We start from the raw sequence: 10,239 nt of genomic DNA, 5'->3' as shown, positions 1-10,239 counted from the left end.
TGCCACCCGCCCAGCAGGAGGCTCCACCTCCCGCAGCTGATCCTGCCGCCCAGATCTTCCCTGGCCCCGCCGCGTTACCTCTAAAGCGCTCTGTGCCCCGCGTCTGCTGTCAGACTGGGAACGTTTAGAGAGACGTCTTACCGGGTCGGCGCAGGTAGCGTTGACTATCTCTGCAAGGGGACCAGGTGAGTTATCCTAGAAGGTGAGAATTTTAAACAAGAGTGAGTCAGGCGCAAGACTTTCAGCTGAATCCTCCCCCACCCCCCGCATAATGAAATAACTTTCACAGCATCAACTTTCACAGCATCAGCAGCTGAATGCACATCTAACCATCTATTTATCTATTTATCTATCTGTCTATTTATCTATCTGTCTATCTATCTATCTGTCTATCTATCTATCTGTCTATCTATCTATCTATCTGTCTGTCTATTTATCTATCTATCTATCTATCTATTTATCTATATATCTATCTATTTATGATACTCATCTCCCCCTTGCAATATCCACTTTCTCCCCCTCCCCTGGGTGAGGGCCCTCTTCCCTTTCTCCACAGCTGTGCGGGTGGGGTGAGCAGTATCCACTTTGTAGCCCTCTCCTTCCCCCAAAAGATGGGGTATGGGATATGGTATAGATGAGGGGTGAGTATGGCTGGGATAATTTATTCCACCCCCGATGGTGAGTGTGGGGAGGAGATGGGAAGCTGGCATTGTAGGGGAAGGAGGGAACTGGTGGTGGGAGGTGCATGGGAGGGATCTGTGTGTGTGGAGGGAAGGAGGGATCTGGTGGTGTACATGGGAGGGATATGCGTGTGTGTGTGGAGGGAGGAAGGGAACTGGTGGTGTAGATGGGAGGTGCATGGGGGGATCTGTGTGTGTGGAGGGAGGGATCTGGTGGTGTACATGGGAGGGATATGCGTGTGTGGAGGGAGGAAGGGAACTGGTGGTGTAGATGGGAGGTGCATGGGGGGGATGTGTGAAACAACACTTTGTAGCTGATTCCTACCTCACCCCCCCGCCCTGTATGTTTGGGTCTGTGGAGGATGTGGTTCTCTTCTTGTCCCCACCTCCTGTGTGTGTAGGTGGGGGGTGTTATATGGGGGGCACATACTCCTTCCCCTTTCCTGTATGTGTGAGGAATGGGGTTAGTGGTGTAGGTGGGGGGTGTTATATGGGGGGCACATACTCCTGCCCCCTTTCCTGTATGTGTGAGGAATGGGGTTAGTGGTGTAGGTGGGGGGTGTTATATGGGGGGCACATACTCCTTCCCCCTTTCCTGTATGTGTGAGGAATGGGGTTAGTGGTGTAGGTGGGGGGTGTTATATGGGGGGCACATACTCCTTCCCCCTTTCCTGTATGTGTGAGGAATGGGGTTAGTGGTGTAGGTGGGGGGTGTTATATGGGGGGCACATACTCCTGCCCCCTTTCCTGTATGTGTGAGGAATGGGGTAGTGGTGTAGGTGGGGGGTGTTATATGGGGGGCACATACTCCTGCCCCCTTTCCTGTATGTGTGAGGAATGGGGTTAGTGGTGTAGGTGGGGGGTGTTATATGGGGGGCACATACTCCTGCCCCCTTTCCTGTATGTGTGAGGAATGGGGTTAGTGGTGTAGGTGGGGGGTGTTATATGGGGGGCACATACTCCTTCCCCCTTTCCTGTATGTGTGAGGAATGGGGTTAGTGGTGTAGGTGGGGGGTGTTATATGGGGGGCACATACTCCTGCCCCCTTTCCTGTATGTGTGAGGAATGGGGTTAGTGGTGTAGGTGGGGGGTGTTATATGGGGGGCACATACTCCTTCCCCCTTTCCTGTATGTGTGAGGAATGGGGTTAGTGGTGTAGGTGGGGGGTGTTATATGGGGGGCACATACTCCTTCCCCTAAATGCTGCTATTTTCACTTCCACATACTATTGGCCCTTGAAGAAGGCTTCTTAGCCGAAACGCGGTCCGTGTCGGGCTTGACTCCGTGCATGTCCTCACGTCCATGTCTCTGCTATTTCCTCGCACAAAAAGCTAAGTGTTATCATCTACAATGTTACTAATAAGCTAAATGCTGGAATTTGCGATGCTAAGCTAAATGCTGGAATTTGTGATGCTACACAGCCTATGATGTGCCAATGGGCTATTTTATTGTTCACATGTGCATAAAAAAACTTTAAAAATACTGGACATCTCCTGACCAATGATTATACCGCTGGTATACTATTGCTAATTAGCATCAGATATGTATGCCCTGTATGAGGTCTGCTGATAAACAAGATCACGTTGTGTACTTACACTATTATAGAGCTCTACTCTTGGGATTCTAGCTTATTTATTTATTATATGTTGGATAGCTACTCCCCTCCTTAAACTTGGTGCTAGAGGACTGTTGTGGTCATATCTGGATATTATAGTTTACAGCTGTCTGTGATCAGAGGTACATAAATGCATCCAGTTTATTTTAGTCCATGAGATTTATTTTTATAAGTTCATATTTAAGTTTGCTTTGGAGTTAATGCGTGATTGCTGTTAGGGTATCATTAACCAGAGAAAGGAATCTTTCAGTTCTATGCTGTTTTGCTTCTCCCCCCTCCCCCTCAAGGTACAGGGCTGAATGATGTAGCCATGGCTGGCCACAAGGACTCTTATGTTTACTGTAAACATAGAAGAAGACTAACCAGCCCAGCAAGCTTCACACATTTTTTCTTATACTTATCTGTTTCTCTTAGTTTTTGGTTATATTTCCCACCATTACTGTAGGGATGCTCATATTTGCATCTAAGTTGTTAGAATTATGTTATTAATGAGAGTAAGCCATTCATAATTAGATTTGATTTATCATTGGAAAGGGATGTTTTTTCTTTGGTCAGGTGCATAGGCAGAGAGATAGAAAGGAAAACAATCTATAGATGTACCAAAAGAGAGTGATGCCTTTTTAATGAAATGATCTGTTTAAGTGCTTTATCACTTAACTAACCTATTCATTGAGTGTAACAGTTGTTTGGCAGGAGAGGAGGTGACCCCCTCCTTAGGAATGTGTTTGAGAAGAAAGATAAAAAAAAACCTGGGAGTGAGTCACTTTTAAAATGAATTGTACATTTCTGCTGATGTAAGAGTTTTGAGGTTTTTGTTTGATATTATAAAGTATAGAGTGAATATGTGATAGAAGAGGGACTAATGAATTGATCTGTTTAATGTGAAAACAGAAATTTGTGTTGAAAGTATGGGGAAAGTGAATATTAGGGATGAGAGATGACGTAATGTAAAAGAGGGAAGAGATTTATTTTTATGCTGATGCAGGTAGGTAAAGTGCTTGGTCAGTAGGTTAATTGTGCGTCATAGTGTCAGAATGAATATGCAGAAGGCTGTGTGGTGGGAAATTTAGAATGTTTTGGTAGAAGTAGAGAAATAAAAATGTGAGTCAGTTGCATTTAAACTTCTTATCATGGGTTTGTTTTTAAACAATTGTGTGAAGCTATGATCTATTTTAAATTAAACACAGGTCAGAAACAAACAGAAGGCACTAATATGCATGAACTTTATGCGGCAGTAAGGATGATAGATATTTCTCAGTTTTGATTATACCTCATTAGATGCTAACTTTTAGAAGTAAGGGAATGAATTAGGTGGTTTATTTTGATGGGAGTTCAGGTATTGAACATTTGTATTGTGGACTGTTTAGACGATATGTAAAGGAGAAAGATTGTGAGATGGTGAACAGCAGAGAGTTAAGCAGCAATGCCTATTATCTCTTTATGTGCCAGCAAGAAAAACTTTTGGTTAATGCATATTAGTATGTGCCCTCCTTTTGTTTTGCAGACTTCCAGACTCCTAGCTGATATGTCTGTGCTTTTGGAAATGATCCGTATTTTTATTTAGGGTATTTACAGGATTTGGTAGTATGAACTCTATGGAGCATATGCATATAGGATGGAAATAAAATGAATTTTACTTAAGTGCAAAGTTGTCTGTTTTAAGTTTTTCTTTTAGAAAGTGAGTTAAGAGTTTATAGTATAAAAAAAAAAAAAGGGTTTTAGATTTGTAAAAGGAAGTAGCTCTTATCACAGGGGACAGCGCCTCCTAGAGGTGGACCATCATAGAAAGGAAAGTAGCTTTATGACTGCTTTTTGCTGAATTAAGGTATAACAGAAGGTTGACTTTTAAGGAACCTGTAATGTAATTTTTAAATGTAATTTTAATCATTATATTAACTGTCATATACTAGCTTTCTTTCCAGGGTACCAAAGCACAAAGCACATCTGTCTCTGTTCCATGGGAGATGAAGATTACAGTTTTTTCCAGTTTGATTCCTTTTCAATTTTTTAATAGATCTATTCTATTTTTAATCCTGAGTTTTTGTTTTCTTTTGTGGATCGATCCAATTCTTTTATATTTTTAAAGTACTTTTTAATTTTTTGAGCTCAAAAGTTTGTCATGTTGTCTGTTCTATGTTACATGTGTAAAATGAGGAATGAATGAATGCATGCATTATGTAGTCAGTTCTGTGACATATATGTTTTAATGTAACGTCTGAGTATTTATGTTTGTGGTCTGGACCATTGCATGATGTTTTGAAATAATGTGGGGATTATTTTGCAAATTAAATATAGGGAGTATGTGATATAATAGTATTTTCTTACTACTTAATCGGATTTGTGTACTTTTATTTAGGTTTGAATCCATACACATACATCTAATCTAATGAGCTAAGAGATTCTACTCTGCCATCACTGAATCCTACTAAAAGAACTATATATGCACTGAATGCAGAAATTATTCTTGGCCACAGACATTCTTACATACTATATGGACTGCAATGCTTACAATTTATGCCTGATCGTTGCTTTTCTCTTTGTTCTGTGGGAGTGACTTTATGCAGAGTCTAGGTTCTTTCATTCTCTGCCAGTACTTAGGTGTTCAAGTTAATGCTATCATCTAAGTGATGCTGTTTTTATTAGTTTGTATGTTCCAAATTTGGTAGAATTTTCCAGTCTTAGAATTTATAATACTTATATGCTGAATCAGCTAAATGACTATGTACTAGGTTTTTCTTTATCTTTATCTTTGGAAGCTGCTTTGATTACATAGAGGGTGATGTGTTTCAGTGTGATTCAAAGCTGATAATTTAGGGTTCAAGAGGGAGATCTCTTTATATTTCTCTTCCACACCAGCCTAAGTTATATGCTATTCCTATTCTTTTGTTTTGTAGCTTGCACTTAGGGTAATCATTTTGCTGATCTTTCATATTTCAATATTCTATTTTTTATTCTAATTTCTTCGCTGAACCCTTCTTGGAATATCTTTTTACTCTGACACTATTTACTAAATTTTACCTAATGACTGTTTCACTCTCTTTCATAACTATTTCTTCCTAGTGTAGCCTGTGATGCTTATTATGAGATTGTTCTCCTTGAAACAAATACATACCTTACATATGAGGAGCTTTGTCATGGGGATTTGCAACATTCTATTACTATCTCTTTTGGTATATTAATTGCTCATTGTTCTTTTCTTCTTATCTTGGCCCTTTTATTATAAACCCTATCTGTGACTTAAACTATTCTGTTTATAAGCTAGTTTGTTTCCATTTAAGATTCCAAAGGGGAAGATATTTTTCTTAGTTCTGTTTTTTATTTGTATTACATTCTTTCCCTTCCCTGTGCAAAGACTCACACTGATGGTTTATCAATCTTGCAAAGTACATTATTGTGTTTTAGTTCACATAATATGCTAAAGACTTTCTCACAGAGTCAACTTTCACTTGTTTTTATGATTATCCCCAATTACACTTAGACTTACCATCATCTAAGAAGGGTATTAGCCCCACTTCTCTAGAAGTACCTGAAGACGAAGCAGTATTACTAGCCCTCATCTACCTTAATAACTAATGCCCCTTGACTGAAATTGGTTTAAAACCTTGCCATCCACAGCTGTACCATCTCTTGGACAGATGACTGCCACAATTGAATTAGGACTGTCCATACAGTGATTGTTTTCACTGCTACAGGTTGTTGTCATAATACTGTATAGCACCATTAATACCCTACAGAACTAGCATGATGTTTTGGACTTTTGCTATGCCTTAGCCTACCATGCATATGCCTCTGCTTTCGCTGATTTGGATCTTTCATCACTGCAGCCTATGCCTAGAATATGTCTTATGCTTTGCAACACTTTTATAACTTGTCCCACATTATGTATGCACAACACAGCATGAGTCCTTTTGTTGATTCTTGGTTTTCTTCTATTCTATTGGCTTCCTTTACTTTTCTGGTAATGTGCAATCCCTGCTTGTCATTTTAATGAATATTATCCTGGGTAGTTGTTCATAATAACAGTACTCCTTGAAAAGATTTGCCTAGTAAACCTAGTATTATATGAGAAACATAGTACTTTCATACTGGTCTCTCTGTGTACTTATCTTTATATGATATACCACTATTATGTAATTACTTGACTCTGAAAGATAACATATGTGATCATGCTATTATGAAGTAGGTCCTTTTTATAATGCAGGTATCTGTATAGCTCCATTATAGAGCTAATAGCTACCTAGTGAAAATTAGTTATGATGTTATTGATTGAGTAACTAGTGAATGCTTGTGGGAGTATCATTCATATTAATTAGGAATCTAGAGGGACATACACCTATGCACTACACCTGATATATACCAAGGTTAGTGGTTAGGACACACTTTTAAGTTCCTTTGTCATGGCTCATCATCGAAGACTGGTTGGTGTGACACCTTTTCCATTGACGGTGTCACAAGAGGGAAAATGATATAATTCATAACTTTGGTTCATAATTTTGGTTCATTCAGCCATTCCCAGAATCCTCAGAGGGCTGATTCACACTGACATTGTTGAAATATAGTGAATTTCTCAGACTCACGAATGTGGAAGATTTGGGAAACTTGTGGCTCTGGAAAGCCTATAATTAAAGGCCAGGAAGGCATCAATGACAATATTTGCACCACAATACAGGGAAGCTTGGTTCGCATGAAGCCAGGATGCAAGCTTTTGTTTTACAGATGCCTATCTCAACGACAGGAGCCAGGTGAAAAGAAGATCCTTTTAAGGTTACAGTTTTAATTAAAGTCCTGGCGCCAGCAAACGGAATTCAGGCCTAGTTTCTATTGAGGACACAGACTGGCTATCTGTTTACACAACAAAGCGGATCAAGAGAAGATCAGAAGAAACAAAGGCCATCAAAGCCATTTTGATAAAGGAACTTTTATGGTGGGAGAATGAACAGGTTTAGCTGGTGAAGAATTCCCAGGGTGGGGGGAGTGATCCTCACAAGCATTTTCTATGCATGATAGATTGTCATGACAACAGCATAATATGTCTTTGTAAATGAGTCTGTGGGCAGTCACGCCATTCTGGAAACTTCGGCAGTGCTGTATGTTTGACTATAAAAGTAAGGGCAAGGCCTAATTTCGGGGAGATGCTAGTTATTTTGAAAAGATAAAGGGCACCTAGCATACCGCTTCTCCCAGGAACACTTTTAAAAAACCCAAATAAAATGTATTTTATACCTTTTACTGAGTCTAAGTGTTCTTGCATGCCTGGCCCTGAGTCCAGAAATTATGGACAGGTCTCACTGGTACCCCAGTGTATCCTGCAGTCTTTACATTAATAACCACAGGACACATCTAAGGTCTCACTGGTACCCCAGTGTTTCCTGCAGCCTTTACATTAATAACCACAGGACACATCTAAGGTCTCAGTGGTACCCCGGTGTTTCCTGCAGCCTTTACATTAATAACCAGAGGAAACCTTTTCAAGGGGATTTAAAGTTGCACAAATACCTCTCTCTTGTTTTACCAAGCGTCTTCAAATTCTCTCTTAACTTTGAAATAATTAATTACGCTTCAGCGCTAAAACCGAAGGTCAGAAAAAAAAAAGTTGTCTGAATCAGAATTTTTCTCACGGGCATAGCATGGGAGAATCTCCTCTGGCAAACATGAGCTCACCTGTTGTGTGGCATCCGGGTTTGTTGGAAAGCAGGAAAATCCCAATCCCCCACTGGCATCTCTATGTGAGGCGAGGCCTGGGAGGGGAGCATGAGGGGACTCCATCCTGGCTGCTTGCACCTTCATAACCTAAATCTGCCACCGTTCTAACTGGGCCTTGCACCACTTTCTGATTCAAAGAATAAGAGCTCCCTGAGGCGGGGGACTGCTCTGCTGGAGGCTGGTGCGTGGCTGTTTTGTGGTCCTGATGTACCCTGCCCTTCCTTGATGAAAATCCGCAAGGGCATCCAAATATCTGCAAGGAAGGAGGGAGGGCTAGAGGCTGCAGGGGTGGGGGAATGCACGAGAGAGAGAGAGAGAGAGAGTTCCCAGAGCTGGGAAGCAGAGCAGAGGAAGCTCCTCAGTGAGCCTGCTACTCCCAGCACTTCCTGAGTCAGAATGCCAGCCCCTCCTGCTGCCTCCTGCTGGCTGCAGAGGACCCAGGATAGCGGCATGAAGGCCACCACTGCACTGTGCTCTGGATAGGGACTTGGCATTTGGTGATCTTAGCAGGGGAGTCCTCTGCAGCGATGAGCCTAAGTTAGCGTGAGTCGCTCACAGGCTGCGATGCTGACACAGGCAGGGGATGAAATATCTTTGAGCCCCTCCCTCCCAACTTCCGAGCTATGAGGAAGCCTGTACTCGGCGGCACTGTCTTTGACAAGCTTGCTTAGAAGGGAGGAGAGAGGAAATCAGAGACCTGTTCATTGTCAGGCAAAGGCTCATACGGAAGTCAAGAGAGAGCACAAGAAGCAGGGGGAGGGAAGTGAAACCCAGGCCTGTCCTCAGCTGCGCTGTTTAACTGCTGCTCAGTGCTCATGCTTACTTACTAGAAGGTTTTTGAAACAGTTCTGCAACGCAGCAAGATCGATTGGAGACTTTGGAAGTTCGGCATTGGTACCTGGAGGAGAAAGAGATGAAACAAAGCTGTGTAAGTGAAGGCTGCAGGGTCCCTGAGGCTCTTATTGTCAGATCATTCTTACGTTTTATTCACTGCAGCAACAATTTCTCAACAAAACTATTGGACGTTGTCATCAAGCATGAACAAAAAGATAAAATTATTTATCCAATGGAAATAAACCGTTTCCCAGTATTGGACGTCTCAGATTCAGATAACGTTTCTGGCACAACAATTTTACATGAGCTGCCAGTGATGCGTACAGAGGGACATCTTCTTTTTTAAACTCCTTTATTTAAACCATTTTTTGGCACATCCCATGCATTGAAGAATACATTGCTCTCAAAAATATCAAACTTAACATCTACCATAATAATTACAAAGCAGTAAACGGTAAATGCATACAAATCTCCATATAAGGTTCCCATATTCGTTCTAATTTAAAGTTTCACACATCACCCATAACTTGTGCAAATGTTTTCAAAGCAGCCTTACATGCATTAGTTACCCCGGCAGAACTGAGCGCACAGAGTTACTCCTGATATTTTCTTGATGTAGCTTTTCTGAGATAATTTACAGGCAAACTTTATAAAAATCACAATTTTATGCACATAAATCCCAACCCCTCCCAGATTCCACCCCCTACAACGCCTCTTCCTACCCCTAACAGTGCAGGCAGACACTGTGTTTCCTCACAATTTTATGCACATGTTGGTCACCAATCATTTAAGGGACCAGAGCTTTATGCACAGAAGTCTTTATCCCCAAAGTCATGGGTGATGTCATTATTTCTGGGCACACGGGGCCTGTGCCCCAAGTCTCTGCTTCTTTGGCACATGAGGAAGAGAATGAGAGGCCCAGCTGCACCGCCCACAGATCTCCCACACTGGCAGAGAAAGAAAAGGCCACTGGAGCTGCCACAGATCCCCTCCCACGCTGGCTGCAGAAGAGCCCCAGCAGGATCACCACAACAGCCCCAGCAGGGTGGCCTTGGAGCTTGTCTGCAGGCCAAAGAAGAGGTCTGGCAGGGCCATTGCAAATCCTGACTTCTGGCAGCCCAAGAGTCCCAGCAAAGAGGGGGAGGTCCAGAATATGAGTGTTTGTGTGAAAGCGAGAGAATGTGAGTGCATGCGGGAGAGAGTGTGAGTGCGTGATCCCGTATGAAGCAAAGAGGGTGCGTGAGAGAGAGATTATGTGTATGTATATGAGAGATGTGACAGCATATGTGTGAGGGGGAGAGAGATCAATTGTATGTAAATGAAAGACATGTGACCGCATATGTGTGTGAGGGAGAGAGATTATGTATATGAGAGATGTGACGTGTGTGTGTGAGGGAGAGAGATCAT

Source organism: Rhinatrema bivittatum, chromosome 18, assembly GCF_901001135.1.
Source record: "Rhinatrema bivittatum chromosome 18, aRhiBiv1.1, whole genome shotgun sequence".
In the NCBI taxonomy this organism is placed as follows: domain Eukaryota; kingdom Metazoa; phylum Chordata; class Amphibia; order Gymnophiona; family Rhinatrematidae; genus Rhinatrema; species Rhinatrema bivittatum.
Note: the sequence above shows the minus strand (reverse complement) of the source record.